The 20,715-nt window shown below is 39.4% G+C and overlaps 1 long non-coding RNA gene across 1 annotated transcript in view; it reads right to left on the reverse strand.

The window, feature by feature from the left end:
• The window catches only part of LOC141373469 (uncharacterized), a 65,126-nt gene extending 50,713 nt beyond the window's left edge, over positions 1–14,413 (reverse strand). Inside the window, exon 1 of the long non-coding RNA XR_012379524.1 lies at positions 14,354–14,413. This is a non-coding gene — a long non-coding RNA (uncharacterized lncRNA). The remainder of the gene's footprint in view (positions 1–14,353) is intronic.
• Positions 14,414–20,715: the final 6,302 nt, after the last annotated feature.

Below are 20,715 nucleotides of genomic sequence, written 5' to 3' on the forward strand. Positions count from 1 at the left end.
AGTGGAAAAACTCGCCAAGTTCTAATGAAGCCTGTGGTATAGTTAATAGTACTGCACCAAAGTTAATTTCTTAGTTTTGACAAACATGCAATGGTTAGGCTAACATCAGAGGAAGCTAGGTGAAGGCTACAGGGAACTTAATGTCTTTGTAAATATTCTGTAAATTATAGTTATCGTTTAAAAAGCATACAGAAGGAATCCTAAATACCATATAACATCTATATTTCAAAAAGACCCCAAACCTACAGTTTTTTTAAGAAAGATTTTATTTATTTATTTAACAGAGAGAGAGAGATAGTGAGAGCAGGAACACAAGCAGGGGGAGTGGGAGAGGGAGAAGCAGGCTTCCCACTGAGCAGGGAGCCCGACGCGGGGCTCGATCCCAGGACCCTGGGATCATGACCTGAGCTGAAGGCAGACGCCTAAGGACTGAGCCACCCAGGCGCCCCAAACCTACAGTTTTTTAAAGGTATATTATATCAAACATTCAAGAAACACAACATTTTTATATTAGGGAAAATATTCCATGGCATAGAGAATGGTGGGCTAATCCTCAGTTCATTCTGTGAAGCTAGCATGATTCTGAAAGCAAGAGGAAAAAGGATAGCAAGATGAAGGAAGGAAGGAAGGAAGGAAGGATAGCAGGATGGAAGGAAGAGAAAACAACTTGAACAAAAATAATGAGTCAGTGTCACTTACATGCAAAATCCTTAAAAATATATATTAATAAATCAAATTAGTAAGTAAATTTAAAGAATAAGGCATCATATAAAACAAGCAAGACTTAAACCAGGACTTCAGAGAAATTTCACTATTTGGTAATGTGAATAAACAGAAGAAGGAAACATGATTATCATTGTGTTTCCTGGAAAACACTTGATAATATTCAGCATCTCTTCCTGGTAAGCAGCTTTCTCTGGAAACAGAAGGGAATTTTCTAAACCTGCTGAAAGGAATCTCCCAGTTAACCACAACCAACATGGTATGAAGGGTGAATCATTAGAGACATTCCCACCAAGGACAGAAACAAGAACACGATGCTTATTATCACAGAAACTAAAAGTTGTAAACCGTAAATGAGATAGGAAAAAAAAAAAAAAAGCATGGAAAAGCACAGAGCAGTGTTTCTCAGTGCGGTCCCCTCTCTCAGCAGTGTCACCCCCTCAGAATGCAAACCATCCGGTCCCATCTCACACCTCCTGCTGGGAAACTGAGAGTGGGAAACAGCAATCCATATTTTAACAAGCCCCCAGGATTTGGGCACGTGCTGAAGTTTGAGAACCTCCCTGCAAACAATTGTGCTGGCTGTTGGCGTCCCACTCAGGCTCCAGTCCAGCCATGGCACCCTGACCCCCAGCCACTGTGAGTGCTGGCTTCCAAAAGTCCACAGCTGCCCCACCTCCTGAGAGCTGCCCTCGGGAAGGAAATCAGCATGCCTAGAAGTGCCTGGAAGAAGTGCTTTCCACTTGGAACAGCGGCAGCCAATGACTGAGGGCTTTGGGAATATAAAAGACAGGCCTTGTTGCTTCCAGGTCTCACTGCTCTAAGATGCTGTTCTCGTCCAGAAGGTCCTGGGAGATGCCTGGGGCTGGACCACAGCTGAGCCCACCCTCTTACAGCTTTCACACTTTCTCTATAAACCACTGGCAGAAGATCCTGTCTAGGGCACAGATCTGAGGCATGGGTTTTGAACAATGTTTTCTACCTAGAATTTTCAAAATAATCAACCGTGAAACTACTGTAATAATTCTCTCTATATAGAATATATATAGGTATATATATATATATATATATATATATATTCTATACTTTTATAGCACTAAGTGTCAAGTTCCTTCTATATGAGTACATTTAATATACACAATATTCTTCTGATACAGATGTGTTATTATTGTACAGACACATTGAGGAAACTAGGACACAGAGAAGCTTAATAGCTTCACTGATTCTTTATGGCTAAAGATCTTTACTACACATCGTCAGATGAGGATAAGTTTCAACTAATTTAAGAGTTTGCAAATAACGTAACTGTAAGCTATTAGAAATTTAAAATGCAACAATTAAAAATTTTTAAATAAAATTAATAAGTTTACCAAAGCATGGATGCAGCTAATGATATATTCACAAATCATTCTATTGGGTTTCTACTGCATACATTCACTTATTTTTATATATATTTTTATCTATGGCAGAGAAAGCAACACTTGCCAAACACAAGGTATCCCCTGCTCTTCCAGCCTTTGGTTTCTAAATTCAGAATCCACATAGATTCAAATCAGTTTTTTGATGACCCTATGCTATAGAAACTTTCTCTACTTGTTTTTAAACCCCAAGGACCAAAGAGGCTGGGAGAAAACGCTTTCTCTCCCTATCTGAATCTGCTCTCGGAATTCTCACTCTCCAACTTCATCGAGAGAACAGACCAGAACGTGAGGAAAAGGTGAGCTCCATCTTGTCCTCCGGTGTTCTCTCCACGAGGCCAGGCCCTCGGGCAAGTTCTGGCCCATGTATGTGAGCATAAGGGACCCACGACAGCCGCACCTAAGTTAGGCAGCGAGCGCACCCCAGATCCTTCAGCCTCACCTGCACGTTGGCCCTGACGGTCACGTGTCCCTTTTGTGCAGCTATGGGATGTCACACCCTGCACCAACCCGGCTCCCAGCAGCTACACGGAGCTGAGCCCAAGCTGCGCTCCAAGGACACTCGTGCAAGTGAGAGAACAAAGAAAACGTTACGTCGTGTCACCACTGTGGTTCTGGGGTTCATGTGCGGCTGTCACGTAGCCTCACCTGTCCCGATTCATACAATAATTATTTATTAGACCTCACTTCAGTGATACAGAAAAAAGTAGGTAAGGAAAAGAAAGAGTTAAAAATTTAGAGAATAATAGTTTTCTTCTATATAATACAAAAATAAAGTTCTGAGGGAATTGTAAGGAAAAATATTAAAAGAAAATATAGGATCCTATTTTTAATAATATTTTGGGAAGACATGCATTTTTATACAGGGTGCCAAATTCAGACTTAAAGAAAAAGAATGATAAACATAACTACATAAAAATGTAATTTTTTCTTATGAAGAAAGACATTAAAGATTAAAAATACGATTTCCAGTTGCAGAAACATTTTTGTTATACACTGATGCATGCACACACACATGTGTGTGCATCTGAAGTATATCCAAAATACCTGAACAAACAGAAATCCTACATAACCAATAAGAAGAGATAAACACCTACTAAATGTAGAATAATAATGGATAAAAAATGTGAATAGACACATTACAGATGAAGAAACCCAAATGGATAATAAGAATAGAGGTCCATCTTTCTTATAATGAGGAAAATGAAAATTAAGAACATATTATTTTCATTCTTTACACTGACAAAATGTTCAAAGAGCAACAATAAATAAGTGAATAAAAATCAGGCTATGTCATGCAGTGTTGGATGCTGTAAATAGGAGAAGCTTTTAAGGACAATTTTGTTGTATCAATTAAAAAAAACAACAACTTTGGGGTGCCTGGGTGGCTCAGTTGTTAAGCATCTGCCTTCGGCTCAGGTCATGATCCCAGAGTCCTGGGATCGAGCCCCGCATCGGGCTCCCTTCTTGGAGGGAGGCCTGCTTCTCCCTCTCCCACTCCCCCTGCTTGTGTTCCCTCTCGCTGTGTCTCTCTCTGTCAGATAAATAAAAAAAAAATCTTTAAAAACAACAACAACAACAACTTTGACACAGCAATTCCACTTCCAAGAATGCCTCACAAAGAAACATTTAACTATATGCACCAGTATTTATAATATTCACTGTGACATTATTTGTCATATCTCCAAATTGGAAATATAATGCACAGCAAAAAGGAGTAATGAAATACATTATATTGCCTCTATGTTAAAGAATACTATACAGGCGCTTACAACTTAAGTAAGTTAAGACAGGTTTACTGACATGGAAGAACGTCTCAGATTTAGTATTAATGAAAAATATAAGTTGCAGGTAATGACCATAGTTCAATTCCTTTTATATAAAAAAAAAAATGTGGCTAGAAGCACAGTATGCATTATTTGTCATCTGTGAGGGATGTGTAGACCCTATTTAAACTTTATATAATATTGATTCTTGAATTTATTAAAATGAGAATGTATTTGTTAAGAAATCAACTGAATAGGGGTGCCCGGGTGGCTCATTCAGTTGAGCATCTAACTCTTGTTTTTGGCTCAGGTCATGATCTCAGGGTCGTGAGATTGAGCCCCACATTGGGCTCCTCGCTGGGCATGGAGCCTGCTTAAGATTCTCTCCCTTTCCCTTTGCCTTTCCCACACAAGCACATACACACTTTCTTAAAATAAATAAATAAAGAATAAAAAAATAAGAGAGGTCAACTGAATAAAAACTAATATGCAGAAGCTCCTACTAAATTGATAGTACATGTGTATATCCTTGATTACTGTTTTCCAAACTCCAGTTGTTATTATAATATACTCCTGAATTTTGCAGTATGCCTACATACTTATTTTTACATATTAGTTTTCTTTAAATCAATTCACTTTTATTTTCTGACAAATTTATTTTGAAGTTTAAGCCACTGCACAAATGAAATATAACTGGAATGATAAATGCAAAAAAATTATTCAATTTAAAAGAAAACTGTGCAACTAATCAATTATATAATGCAAATATAATAAATGTAAACATTTCCTTCAAATGACTGCCTGAACGTAAGTTACTCAATGTTAGACAGGAAGATGTTTTTGAGCAGTTAGATAAGGGTCTACACAGCTGGACATGCAGGGAGTCTGTGTCAATAAGGCAATTTAATTTCTTCAGTTTTAGCTAACCAGCACCAAGTTACCTCACTCACATACAGCTGGGAAGGATAAAACATCTTCTTGGACACTGTTAAATACTGAGAGTTCACAGTTTCTCCAAAATAAGTGAGTTGTCCAATGAACTTTTCTTTCTGGAAGATCTGCACTCTCTACAAAATCGGTCTTCTCCCAACTACATCCATTTACATAGCAATACCCAAAAAGAGTACAAATATCAATGTCGAATCCAGTACTCACTGTTGTCATCTGACTTGAGAAAAAACCCACAAACACCATGTAGTAACTTTTTCAACTGTCTTTTCATGATGTTCAAAATAGTTCTCAGCTACTTCACATGACTTTATAGCCAAGCTGATCAACAATAATGTTTTAGATATTTCATTTAATGGGTGAATTTCTCAGAGGAGTCCCTCCCAAGGTCCAGGCATATTTGTCTGACAAACAATTATAATTAAAATAGACACCATTTATTAACTGAGATGCCATACTCAACGGTCTGCACACACTAGCATTTAATTCCCACCATATCGATTATACAATTAAAAATCTGAGGTTCAAAAAGGTAAAGTGACCTGCCTGGTGTCACATAGCTAAAAAGTTATAGCTAAGCATCAGCATCAAAAACTGAACCTTGGAATGTTAAATTACACAACTATCCTCTCTCTTCTAAGTCGGAATCAGAGGCTGTAGCTCCGCCCCAATCCCCGCAGAACACTAGTGTCATGTCCCCTCAACTGGGCCTTAACTTGAGGGGAGGGTCCCTACTCAGGCAGCAGGGCCCCTAGAATGTGCAGACAAGGGGATCCCTGGCACTAATGGTTCAAGGTGCCACAGTCACACCTGCAGGGGGCTGTTGGCTGGCAAGGGTGGCTGTGAGCCTGTGTGTGTGTGTGTGTGTGTGTGTGTGCGTGCGTGCGCTCCTTCCACCTTCCTGTGTGTGCGTGCGCGCGCGGTCCTTCCACCTTCGTGTGTGTGTGCGTGTGTGCTCGCGCTCTCCTTCCACCTTCCTGTGTGTGTGCACACGCGCTCCTTCCACCTTCCTGTGTGTATGCACGCGCGCTCCTTCCACCGTGTGTGTGTGTGTGTGTGTGTGTGTGTGCGCGCGCGCGCTCCTTCCACCTCCCTGGTTTCTCCTCTATCCTTTCTCCCTTCCTCTTAACCTGCTGGCCTTCTACATACCCCTCCAGCCCCAGCTTCTGTCCCCTCTGCCAGCACTTCTATCTAAAATCACCCTGCATTGCCATGGTAAACACATTACACTTTTTGAAATACTAAACTAGTTTAAGAAGAAAAATATGCTAATGTCCAGACTTTGCAGCAGATGTATTATTTAGGTATGTTTCACAATTATATGATTGGCTTTTAGGCATTTATATTGTAATTGTCTCTTCAACCTTCACTGAAATAATTAATCACAATCAGCAATTAATGTGTTCAAAGTACCCTACATGTGTTTGACTTAGTCACTGTTAACTTCTCTACATTCAGGACCCTGGATTCTGTCAATAGTTTCAGGCACTGACACCTCTAGTCTAGGTTGAAGAAGTAAGTTGAGTTGACAAGTGTAATCCTTGCTTCTTCCCTGCTGTTTATCGACCACCAATGTGTTTCAGCCCAAACCCAGACTCTAAATTGAGAAGCAGCTTGATGCTCTGTTCTGCTGTTTAATTGTGCCATGTGGTCTTTAAAAGGCTTTTTCTTTCTTCTTCTTCCTTTTTTTTTCTGAACAGTCAAGATGAAATTGGCTTCTGGTCAGCAACTCGTTTTCTTTTTCCCTCCTCTGAGGTAGAGTAGCCAAAAAAAAAAAAAAAAAAAGGATTCTGTTTTGTTCCATTTTGCCTGCAAAGCTATGGGTAGCCAAATATGACTACAAATTATCTACATTGTTTTTATGAAGAAAAATATATTTATTTTGCTAGCACTTGGAAACATCGCCTGCTGGGGCCAGGGAACTGATGCTGTCCCCTGATTTCTGTCCCGCTCTTACCCTAATTGGAGAGCTCTGAGCACAGCAGAGGATGTATGTGGCTAAATTGGGGTATTATGAAAATAGTTCACAAAGCAAGTGGAAAGCTATATATAAAAATGATATTTACTTCTCATTTTAAATGAAGCCTAAGACAAAAGGCATATAGGTAAACACAGCTGCAACATTTTTAGGCATATAATCAAATGCAAAAATAATATTGGAAAACTATGTTAATTATTGTAATTAAATTGTGAACAGTATTGATAGAAAAAAATCTTTAAAACATATACAATCAAAATGGAGCCTATCACATTATGGGAGTCTGCTCTATTATATACAACGCGCCTAGGTGGATGTACCATTCCGCCAGCTCCCTCCGGCTCCCCAGCAGTAGACTGGGGATGGGCATGGACGGAAGGGAACCAGAGAAGGGCTCTGTACCTGTCCACTTCTCAGCCCTGATGGCAAGTTTTGGGGAAATAAGTTTGACCCAACTAATGAAAGTTGGTAGGGACGAGCACAGACTTTGAAGTTAATTTGATCTGACTTTGAAGGGAGGCTCAGTCATCTTTTACCAGGGTAATTTTTGTCTCCATGTCCCCATCTATAACATGAGGCAAAGGTCTTGAGACCCTTAGAAGTCCAAATTCCACTTGGACAAAACAGCTGTCCTGCACAAAAGGAAACATGCCATGTTCCCAACAGTTTTTTCAGCACGGATATTATATGGACATGAAGTTCTCATCCTTGATTCTAAGTGCCCTGGAGTCTGAGGAAGGGTGGAGCAAACTTGGCTCACCCACAGCGCTTACCACATCCCCAAAGCCCGGAAGACTGTCTTTGGCTGCCCTTAATCTTAGTATTCACTCTCCTCATGGATTCCTAGGTTCATGAAGACACTTCTAGTCCAGTGGAGGTTTTAAAACCAGTGTTGCAGTCTTGTTCCGGTCTACCATACTTCACTTTTAGGATCTTTCTGGGTGTAGAAGAAAACTGATCATCGACAAGAGGTTTATTGGTGCCATTTCTCCTACTTACTTTGTATAATCCAAGGGGGGGGAAATGCTTCTTCAAGCTTTCTAATCAACTTTACTCACAGCAAAGGTTGGTTGAGGAGCCACACTGGAGTCTTCCCCATCTGTTGCTTCGTGGAAATGTTTGTACAGGATCTGGGCTTTCTGCCTAGTCCCGTTTCCATCAGAAGTCTTGTGTTTCCTGTGCATATTCTCACTCTACACATTAACCCCCTTTTCAGCTTTCACTTAAGTCTTATCTCTCACTTGATGAGCAATTTTTTCACTGGCTGGATCATTTACCACAGTTTCACAAATGTCTTTTTCTCATTTCTGTAGGGAGAAATTGGTGAACTTGTTCATTCCTCAGATCTGAGCCACTGCTGAATTCATTTCTCTCTTTAATTGACTCATTTTTAAATTCTGGCTGAGAATCCTCAGTGCCATAGCTTGTCTCACTTTTTCTTCATTTTCATCATCGTTCCAGCAGTTAGCTTTTGTTGGGGGGGGGAGGGTTAGACATTATTTCACAAAGAAACTAGATTTTTGATAAGTGAATATAAATGAATATAACAGCAAGAAGAGATGATTCCATCCAGGCAGAAGCAAGCCTTCAGGCCGCCTCAAGCCTGGACCCAGCCACAGGGCACAGATAGGTGCTCAGGACAAAGCAAAATGCCATAGTATTTGCTGAAGGTCAGAGCGGAAGAACAGGCAGATGTGTTCACCTTCACATCCCACACTCTTTCTGCAACACTTTGCAGGTCACACAAGCCAGGCAGCACAAATAACTCACCTCTGAGAATTGCAATAATAATGATGCCTGTTTCACAGGATTGTGAAGATCATATGAAATAATATTTGTGGAAAACATTTGAAAAATAATATTTGTGGAAAATATTTGAAAAAGTACTCTGCTAGGAGAGTGTTTTCTGGCCTACCATAGGAATTTTACACTAGAATAGCCCCCAGCCAAGAAGAATCCATGGTTTAAGGGCTACCACTGAATCTGTGTGGGGAAAATACAGTAAGGGGGTATGTGCAAAAGTTTGCAAATCCTTAGAAAATAAATGTTTTTATAACCAATACACCAAAATATGGTGCACTGCTGATAGGAATGTAAAATGTTTCAGCCACTGAGGAAAAGCAGTATAGCTGTTTCTCAAAAATGTAAATATTATATGATCCAGCAAATCCTCTTATGGGTATATACTCAAAACAATTAGAAGTGAGGACTCAAACAGATATTTGTACACCCGTGTTCATAGAAGCACTATTTGCAACAGCCAAAAGGTGAAAACAAGCCAAATATCCATCAACAGAGGAGTCAGTAAAGTTTGGTATATACACACAATGGAATATTATTCAGCCTTTTAAGGGAATGAAATTCTGACACCTGCTACAACCTGGATGCCCCTCGGAGAACAGCAATGTGATGAAGATACAAGACATTCAATATGAACATGGATATCATCAAGATATTGAAGAATACAAGTAACTTGTATTTATAAATTAATTTCCTTTTATTCCTTTGCTTTCCTTTTCCTTCCTCCCCATCCAATTCTAAAGAATTATCTTTTTTTTTTTTTTTTGCAGTGTCAATAAAATGCTTGTTACCCACCTGGCTTAACTGCAGGTTATAACAGATTAGGGGTCATTTGTTTTGCCTTTATCTGGTCCTCCATTCAAATGCTCAATACATTTCTGATCTCATAATCTAAGATTTGTTTTCCTTTTTGCTTTCTGAGATATGCCATGATTTCCAATAAGCTAAATTTTCCAAATGTCTGAGATAGGAAAAGGTTTGTAGGCATTTTTCAGCCTCTTCTCAGGCTTTCCTAATTTCTCCCCATGAGTACATGTGTGGGCATTTGCCGCCGGGTCCTTGTGGGCTGTTTGCAACCTGTCCTTTCCTCCCAGACAATCAGCCAGGGCAGGGCAGAGGTGGCTGCGGGTTCTTCCATGTGCCTTCCCTCCTCTCTCTCTCAAGACTTCACGGTTAAAATTACGTTCTTCTCTTGCCATCCACCCTATTTCTCTTTTCAACGGAAGATGCCACTCCCCTCTTTTCTTTCAGTTCCCCCCAACAGAGATAAGTGGCAACTCTAATACCCAGCAGCCAAAATTCTCTGTTGACTAACAAGAATTCAGATAGCTTTTCTCATTAAGGAAATGGATTGTAGGGGATGGTGAATTATTACAATAGTAGGCATCTCACAAATGGTTGTGATTGGGTACAAACTCTTTTAAGAAATAATGACAAGGCATCACCCTAAGTTTTGATTGAAGAAGTCTTACCCCCAAGCTCTACCCAAACGTGAGTGGTAGTATAACTCAGTGGCTAAGAGCATCCACTTTCAAATCAGCTACAGTTGGAAGAGAATCCAGCCTTTGCCACCAACTAGCTGCATGATCTTGGGAAAGTTATCCAACGACACTAAATTTTAGTCTCATTCTGGGGATAGTACCTGTAATGAAGACTAAATGAAATCAAGTGTGGGAAGTACAAGGTAAATACTTATTCAGTTTGTACATACTAACCACTATGCTGATGATAATAGAATGGAAAATTATTTTTTCTTTTACTTTATTATCAGGTATATTTTTATCCTCCCTTCCTTCATAAAGTATACTGGTGAATCACTAAAAAATTACATGACCATTAGCCTTGATATTTTGTATCTAGAGCCTAAAGCTATAAGTATGCAATCAGTGTCCCTGAGCCCCTCACTCAAAAGAACTCAGAGCTGAGTGAAGACACATGCAATAAAATTATAGAAAGAGCATTTTTTTTTCAGGCTTTCTGTCAGGTTTCTACTGCCTCTGAGGTTGATCCCTGACATATTCTTTACTTGCAAATCAATGTGTATAACGCATCTATGTGTACGGTCACTGTGTTGGAGGGGAGGAGTCTCCTGAAATACAAGTATCAGCAGGCAGGCCCTGGGCACCTTCAGTGGGCATCAAAGGCTCCATGAGTAATGTGAGTGGAAGAAGTGGTGTGCCATAGTTGGGGTTCTCCCTTCATCCCTCGAGTATTAAGTGTCTCTAATTACATGGTTCTGATTACTCAAGTCTTACAAGATTAACTCTGGGCTGATGTCAAGCATAAGGAAAATAATACAAAGTCTAATCTCTTTGCAGAAAGCTATATTAGGATGAGGGATTTTAAGCCATTGAACCATATTGGCAGTAAGCACGGGAATGGGATTTGGAGCATGAGTTTCTTCCTTCAGTCAGGCCCACTTTCTCAGCGCCATCGGCATCTGCACACGGGACCCCTCATGGTCCATAACCAGAGTTCAGTGAGGGTCTCAGCACTATATCGAGGGCTTCAACGGGTGAGCGCAAAAAGCAGAGAGCTTGATTTTTCTCTGGTCACTGTTTCCTACTCAGCATGCTCTGGAGCATCACCTTTCACCCTAATCACTGTTGATTTCTGGCTAGTTTCTATTATGAGCTACTCTGGGAAAGTAAGACTTACTGTAGGGGATGTAAAATTCCCTTAAGTCTGACTCAAAGCTTCTCCCCATTCCCAGGCTCAGGTCTGACCCCCAACTCAGGGGCCTTCAGTGTGAAGAGAAGACATTCTGCTCCTGCCATGTTTAGTTACCTGGTCCTTCTATTGAGGCTAGCCAGGATGAGGAAAGACTTGAGAACACATGCATGTCTGACTTGACTGCTTCTGTTATAATAAATTACTGGGGCCTTCAAGGGACAGGTGTCCAAATGTTGGGCTTTTCCCCAGATGCAGGTATCTGGGTTCCTCAGAAGCCTTGTGGACCATGGACAGTGCATGCTTCCCAGAGACACATGGAGAGCTCCTCAACTCACTTCTGTGCCCTCCCTCCCTCCCATCACCAGTCACCAGCTCCCACCTACACACCTCCTACCCCGAAGCCCCATAGCACCGGGCACTCTCTCGGCCTCAGTTTCTCCAAGCAGCTCAAGCTTGGCTACTTTCTTCAGCACCTGCCAAACACAGCACTGCCACACTACATGGGGTACAGATGGCCTCATGCTGCCCTGTTTTCACCCTCCTGCTGCACACTCTTCAGGCTACATGGAGTGCGGGGGGGAGGCTGCCCCGACATGGGAGCTCTGTGTCACTCAGCCCAATGAGGAGAAATCTAGTAACCCCCTTTTGAATACTGGGCATTAATTACTTCTTCTCTCTTGGAGCACCACTCAAGATATCTAGACTAGCAAAGTCCTATTCAATAACCTGTTACGCACAGTTTTACATAAACCAACAATGTCTTTCTCTGAATGTGCTAAATGTATAAATGAAGAAATCTTCACGAGCGGAAAATCTTCCTGTGCATATACACAATCACATACTAGATCAAAAGCTTGCCAACAGCTGAAAAAGCACTGCATCATACATTTCTTCTAATCATACAAACACACTGGCAGATTCATACATACCCTTTTGAATTGCTCAAGTATTCTAATGATATATTCCTTGACTTTCCATTTTGATTCAGTAATTATCAATATTTTGAAGGCATTTATCCACTGAGTAGCATAATAAAATAGTGGTGCTGACAGGACAAATCAGTAATATGAACAGGATAAAACAGGGTATAAAGATATTCTTGGAGTTCTTGAAGAAAATGGGAGAAAGAAAGATCACTAACATTTGTTAACCACCCACCATAGTCGGTAACATCTTTTTTTTTTTTTATTTTATTTATTTATTTAATTGACAGAGAGAGAGAGAGAGACAGCGTGAGAGGGAACACAAGCAAGGGGAGTGGGAGAGGGAGAAGCAGGCTTCCCGAGAGCAGGGAGCCCGATGCGGAACTCGATCCCAGGACCCTGGGATCGTGACCTGAGCCGAAGGCAGACGCTTAACGACTGAGCCACCCAGGTGCCCTGGTCGGTAACATCTTGACATCTTAACTTCTGTGACAATATGGAGAGGTAGCTAAATTATAGTTGTGAAAACCCAGGCTGTGAGAAATTAAACATGTGACTTTGAGCACACAGCTAATAAGTGACAGATGGGGTTCAAGTTTAGATCTGTTTCAATAGCCTCTTTTTGCTCAGTCTTGAGAAACTCAGGTGACCAAAGTCCCAAGCACACTTTTGCTTGTGCTTGTGTTAATTTGCTCTTGTGGATTTCTCTCTCACTGAACTAGTTTCCCTACAGGAATTTACAAGTTTACAAGGAATTTACAAGAAAAACAAGTACTTTTCCCCTTGAACACAAGCTCCATGATAACAGGGAATACATCTTTTTTAGATCTCTGGTCCCGGTGTTTGGCATAGTGACTATCGTCTTGCACATGATAACTGCCCTCTATATTTAAATAAATTCATGAATAATATGTGATGAAGCAAAATGATACTCAAGGAAGAGGAAAAAATATATAAATATCTTAAGTTTGATCATCTAAAAATAGGTTTTAGCGGGGCGCCTGGGTGGCTCAGTTGGTTAAGCGACTGCCTTCGGCTCAGGTCATGATCCAGGAGTCCCTGGATCGAGTCCCGCATCGGGCTCCCTGCTCAGCAGGGAGTCTGCTTCTCCCTCTGACCCTCCCTCCTCTCATGTGCTCTCTCTCTCTCTCATTCTGTCTCAAATAAATTTAAAAAAAATTGTTTAAATAAAAAAATAAAGATAAAAATAGGTTTTAGCAAATGCCTATTTTTTTTGCTTAAAAGAAACATGAAATCTGACACCTTTATTCCTTTGTGAATTATATTGTTGCAGAAACAGAGAGAAAAAGAAAGAGAGTTTCATTTGAGATGAGTTTCCCTTTATAAAATAGGACTGAGCAGATTGCAGCAGCTGAATGCAACATCCTGGCAGACTGCATTAGAAGAATGATAACACGAGAATCAATGTTTAAAACATTCCCCTCAAAACCAACTCTCCAAATTAAAAAAAAATGCAATGTCTGAGAAATGCCTGGAGATACAGGGAAGGTATGAGCAGGAATAAACAATTACCCTCCTCTTACTTAGAGCTTTCATTCCTTAATTGTTCCTGGACTGGCATATAAAGATCTCTAGACAAAGTTAATTGCGTTTAAATACCAGAGTAGCAGGCTCTATTTTTTACCACTTTCTTTTATATGTTTTATTTTCCTGGAGAGCCTGTAATTCTACGATACGGATCCTGACACCAGGAGCTGCTGCAAACAGAGGTGCTGAATCTGTGCTTGAAATGGTGCAGCGGACATACAAGTGCAGTTTACTGAGGATGGAGGAATCTGTGCTTGAAATGGTGCAGCGGACATACAAGTGTAGTTTACTGAGGATGGAGATATTTTGTCTCTGCTTTTGCATCTATGCTTGTGTGAAGGAGGCCTTCCCCCTTCCCCACACACCACACCGGGCATCGGTTCAGGGGGCAGTGGGCACGCTAATTTTGGTATAGAAAAAAACACCTACACTCAGGGTTGCACTAGGAAAATATTTCTCACACTCTCCACAATTGGACTTCATAGAGATTCTCCCATCCCTGCTCTTCCGCTGTTGCTCAAACTGCTCAGGACTCAATGTCCCCTCGGTCAACAACTTGACCTGCCAACTACATACCTGCAGCTCCAGCCTGCTCTCTCTCAGTTAGACTACCTGGATACAAATTTCAAATAGAACCTTCAAAATTCTGGACTTAGGGTTCCAATCTAGAATGCTGACACTGTCCATTTCAGAATCCATTGCTCAGTCAGTAACACCCACCTCATCTGCAAACCAGGAGAGGGTTCCCTACCAGACCTATTCTCACCTATGCAAACATCCACTTCACTGCCTTCGATGATTTGCTCCTAAGAACTTCCACACGCAATTCCTTTCAGTTAAGAGTCTCTGTCCATCCACATAGTTCCTACAAAGATTGTATATACTTACTCCATTTTTTCCCACTGAAAATCACATGCAACATTAGCATTATGAACCAGTATACTGAACATACACCGACAAATTCGACTTGCTCAAGCACATATGCCATGAAATCATGGCGTAACTTTTTTTTTCATTCTTCAGGATTATATTGAATCTCTTAATCAACTTCTAAAAATATTGTTCACTGCCCAAAACAAAAATTACCACTTTTTATTCCTTTCTTCTTCAACACAATGCACAAGTCTCTGCAAAATTTTATTATTGTTTCTGAAGTCTCATTTAGAAGGGTTTTTATCTCAATAGCCTCATAAGGCTAACTTTACATGAGAAAAAATATTACACGTTAAAGGAAAAATATTTCTGCATTGTGATTACATGTACCTGTGGCTTGCCATAAAAAGGTGAGGCACTTAGATCTTTGATAATCCCTGTAATAGTAAATGGAACTATCACATGTTTTATTATTGAAGTAGATTCTGTCCTGACACATAACATTTTGTTTGCAGTTTGGGGATCAGGAAACACTTCTGGTAGGAATACATTCAAATAGTCATTAAAGCTAAGATACTGATGATGGCATACCACATGGAAAGCACTTAAAGTTCTACTGCCATTCTGTCATCTTTTCATCTAAATTTCTCTTAAAAAATTGTTATTCATCTTCTTCTTTGATACTGCTTGAGGAAATCACACATCTTTTAGGTTTAGCTACTGATATTTACTGGCTTATACATTACTTTCCACCATTTTTAATACTGAATGAACAATTGTATACTGAATCAAGAGCTTCAGAAGGATGTTTTCCTTGTTTAATAATGTCTACTGTGCAGAAAATTCATCATGAAAATTACACTTGCATTTTGGCATTTTATACTTCCAATATACACAAATACAAAATGGATAATAGACTTCCTAACTCATTTTATGAGGCCAGTGTTACCCTAATACCAAAACCAGACAAAGACATTACAAGAAAAGAAACTAAAGACCAATATTTCAATGCAAAAATCCTCAAAATAACAAATTGAACCCAACAATGTGAAAAATAATTTTACCCAACAATCAAGTGGGATTTGTTCCAGTTATATTTCAAGGCTGGCTCAACATTCAAAAATCAACAACAAACTAAAAAGGAAAAAAAAAATCACAAGATCATACCAACAGATGCAGCAAAAGCATCTGACAAGTGTTTAATTCATGATGAAAAATCTCAGTAAACTTGAACTAGAGGACAATATCCTGAACTTGAAAAAGAATACCTACAAAAGCCTACAGTTAATACTATACTTACTGGTGAGAAACTTGAAGCTTTCCCACTAAGACCAGGTACAAGGCAAGGATGTCCCCTCACCACTCCATTTGAACATTGTGCCAGAAATTCTTGCTAATGCAATAAGACAAGAAAAAAAGTTAAAATATATACAGATTAGGAAGAAATAAAACTATTTTTGTTTGCATGATCATCTGTGTAGAAAATAATAAAAATCAATAGAAACTCCAGGAAATTAATTAAGTGATTATAACAAGGTATCAGGATACAAGGTTAATATATAAAAGCCAATCACTTCCCTATATACCAGCAATGAACAAGTGGAATTTGAAATTGAAAACATAATGCCATTTACATTAACACTCCCAAAAAAGAAAAACTTGGGCATAAGTCTAATGAAATATGTAAAAGATCTGGGAGCCTGGGTGGCTCAGATGGTTAAGCATCTGCCTTCGGCTCAGGTCATGATTCCAGGGTCCTGGGATCGAGTCCCGCATCGGGCTCCCTGCTCCTTGGGAGCCTGCTTCTCCCTTTGCCTCCCTCTCTCTGTCTCTCATGAATAAATAAATAAAATCTTTAAAAAAAAGATTTAAAAAGAAATATGTAAAAGATCTGTAAGAGGCCAACTACAAAACTCTAATAAACAAAATCAAAGAATATCTAAATAAATGGGGAAATATTCCATGTTCATGGATAAGAACTTGATATATAGTATCGATTCAATGCAATCCCAATCAAAATCCCAGCAAGTTATTTTGTGGATATCAGCAAGCAGATTTTAAAGTTTATATGGAAAGGCAAAAGACCTGCAATATTCAACACGGTATTGAAGGAGAAGAACAAAGTTGGAGGACTGGTGCTACTCAACTTCAAGATGTATTATAAAACTATAATAACCAAGAGGATGTTGTTTTGGTGAAAGAATAGACAAATAGATCAATGAACAGAAAAAAGAGCCCAGAAATAGGTCCACATAAATATAGTCAACTGATTTTTGACAAAGGAACAAAGGCAATACAGTGGAACAAAGATACTTTTTTCAACAAATGTTGCTGGAACACCTTGATATCCACAGGCAAGAAAGAAAAAAGAGTGGATCTAATCATAGACCTAGCAACTTTCACAAAAATTAACTCCAAAGGTATCATAGGTTCAAATGTAAAATGTAAAACCATAAAACTCCTAGAAGATAACAAAGGAGTAACCCTAGATGCCCTTGGGTATGGTGAGGCCTCCTTATATAAGCCACCAAATGTATGATCTATGAAAGAAGTTATTGGTAAGCCAGATTTCATAAAAATTAAAAATTTCTGCTCTGTAAAAGACAATATCAAGAGAATGAGAAGAAAATCCACAGACTGGAAGAATATACACATCTGATAAAGGACTGCTATCTGACATATACAAAGAACTCTCAAAATTCACAAATAAGAAAACAACCCAATTAAAAAATGTACCAAAGACCTGAACAGACACCTCACCAAAGAAGACATACAGATGGCAAATAAGCATATGAAAAGATGCTCCACATCATAAGTCATCAGGCAAATACAAATTAAACCACAATAAGATGCTACTACACATCTAGTAGAGTAGCCAAACTCTGGAACACTGACAAGACCACATGCTGATGAGGATATGGAACAACAGGAATTCTTATTCACTGTTGGTGGAATGCAAAAATGGTATAGCCACTTTGGGAGAGAGTGGCAGTTTCTTACAAAGCTAAACATTATCATACAAGCCAGAGCTGTAGGCTTTGATACTTACGCAAAGGAGTTGAAAACTTATGTCCACACAAAAATCTGCATGCAGATGTTTTTAGCAGATTTATTTATAATTGCCAAAACTTGGAAGCAGCCAAAATGTCCTTCAGTGGGTGAATGGATAAATCAACTGTGATACAGCCAGACAACGAAATACTATTTAGCACTAAAAAGAAATGAGCTATCAAGCCATGAAAAGGCATGGAGGAAACTTAAATGTATATTACTAGATGAAGGGAGCCAATCTAAAAAGGCTACACACTGAATGATTCCATCTAGATGACCCGGTGGAAAATGTAATACTATGAAGCCAGTAAAAATATCAGTGGTTGCTAGGAGTTAAGGGGTGGGGTAAGGATGAATGGGCAGAATGCAGAGGATCTTTAGGGCAGTGAAAATACTGTGTAATACTACAACGATGGATACATATCATTATACATTTTGCCAAACCCATGGCATACACCACCAAGAGTTGAGGGATGTTGAAAATGGGAGAGGCTGTGTGTATGTGTATTAGATATAGGGGAAATCTCTGTATCTTCCTCTCAATTTTGCTGCAAACCTAAAACTGCTCTAAAAAATTAAGTCCTAATGGAGGAAAAAAAAAAAAAAAGGATAATAGCAACCACCACAGCAATTGGAAAGATTGAATTTGAGCTCATCAGTGCCACATTAGTGTGTTGGTCACTCACAAGTTTTGAGCTCCTAACGGTAAACAGATTGAATGAATCATTAAGAGGGTTGCAAATTTGTGAACTAACAAAAAATTAAGCTCTACATCTGATGTGAAAGCAGTGAATTTCCCAGTTTGCTTGCAAGGGACAGTTGTGTACAGTCTCCTAACATCAGAGCTAGTCTTACAGGACATTTGGGGATTTTGCCTACAAGGGTTTGTGGACTTTGAGAGGTGGATGTGTTCAGGCATTGAGAACTTTCAGCTGTGCCACTGTGGTCACTGAAGTAAGGCTAACTTCCAGAAGCAAGGTCACTGGGGTAAAGCCTTTGTTGATTGGCTCTTATCTACAGTTGTAAGGCTGTCTTTAATTTGTTGAGTTTCTGAAGCTTGGTGCTGTCATTGGTTTGCTGATTTTCTGAAGCATGACCCACCACTGGAGTGAGGCAGTTACAGACTGGATGATTTTCAGAGCATGGTCAGTGGTATAGGGTTATCTCTAATTAACAGTAGTTTACTTGCTCACAACTTGGGTCTTAAGCCGAAGAACAATCTTTCCCTTTTTTGAATAGGAAAAAAAAGTACTTTTAATTCTTCTCAGTTCATTCTTTTGTTTTCCATCAGCCAATCTTGTGGGCTAGACCACAGATATCATCCAGAACTTTGAATGTAGAGGTATGATTGTCAGCTGGTATTGCCAGTTATGCACCCCGGTTACTATAGTGGGAAATAATTCTGTTGACTTTTGTAACTTATGGATAAAAGCTGAATATGGGACAATCAGGACTTCTTGACAAAGTCAATATAAGACATAGGAAAAAAAAATCATTAAAAACAGAACATGCCCTGTATAGGCAGATGCCTGTCAACCTTGCAATAAGGCATCTACTACAGTGAACGTTTTGTCAACATAGGACGTATGCCAACATAAACAATCATAAGTGTAATTAGCTAAAATGTTCACATTAGGTCTTATTATTTAATACAGGCAGTAGATGCAACTCTTTGTCCATAATCTATTCATCATTTCAGAGTCTATTCATTAGTTGCCATGCCTCTTGTTACTTGGAACTTAATGTTTTCACACTTCATGTTTCTCCTGAAGCACATGTGTTGGAGTGGAAGAATTCCAACATGAAAATCTCTAAGATGACACTCAACAAGCTCTCATTTGAAGCGCAGAAATATAGACACTGGAATATCTGCAAGCTCCATTTGCATGGTCTAGACATTTAGGGTTTGAGGGATGTCCACGATTCCTTTTATCCGCAACATCCAAACACCGGAGAAGAGACAGACCATTTGGTTCACCACTTCTCATTGTTTTTGCAATCTATTTGCAGTCTAATTGTTTATTTAATGACCTCCCTCTTTTTGCCTTAACTATCTTGCCTGGTAAGCTGTTCCACACATTTATGATTCTCTGCGTGGAAAAAAAAAGAAGAAACACTTCCTGACATCTGTTCTGAATTTGTTTTTCTTTAATTTTCATTTATACCCTCTTGTTCTATCATCTGTGTTGGGCTCAAAATAGGAAACCATGTTGACATTTTCCAAACCATTTAAATTTTATGTTCTTTAATTAAAATCCCCCTCTTAACTAGATAGACATCTAACCTGGTGGGTAGATGCTGCAATACTACATCCGAATGAAGGCTTTTTTTTTATTCTTCCCCCTCCAGAGGAAAAAAATAATCTCAAAGTTATACTATGTCTGTGTTATCCAAAACCAAAGAAGAGATTCACACACTTTTATTTTCTCCCCAAGTTGAGAACTAACTAAGCCTGACTGAAACTAAGTTTGAAATCGTAATATGTAGCTTCAAGACCCAGCAAGCTGGCGCCATTGGCCTCGTTTTTATAAGACCCCCCCGCCGCCCCGCCACACCGGGCAATAGTATTTGTGTTGGTTGGAAACCCAGGCTACACAGACCAATTCCAAATTTCTCAGCTCATATATCCCTTTCCCAACCTTGGAAGCTAATATAAGCTCTTCTACTCTGGACCACTGCATAAATTACATAAATAAAAAGGATCGTATTTTTCTATGAGACATGAAGGCCATATCAAACTTAAGTGGGAAACAAGTAAAAGGTTTTCTTGGGGTGAGGTTTTGGGAGCAATGTATCCAAGATTAAGTTATTTAAAGTTTGGACATGAATTGCATTCTGTGTAATATCGGCATGCCCCTCCCACAGTATCCAGAGGACTGCCTTGCAAATAACTGATGTTTAGTAGTTCTTATTTTATTTTTTAAATGTGTACCTATACTTTGCAAATGGTAAGGAGTGGTCCCAGAATATCTCAGAAGAAAATTTTAAATTCAGAATGTTAATCAACATATACA

This window comes from Callorhinus ursinus, unplaced genomic scaffold (genome assembly GCF_003265705.2).
Source record: "Callorhinus ursinus isolate GAN/ISIS: 27379988/994484 unplaced genomic scaffold, GSC_fseal_2.0 scaffold10, whole genome shotgun sequence".
Classification (NCBI taxonomy): domain Eukaryota; kingdom Metazoa; phylum Chordata; class Mammalia; order Carnivora; family Otariidae; genus Callorhinus; species Callorhinus ursinus.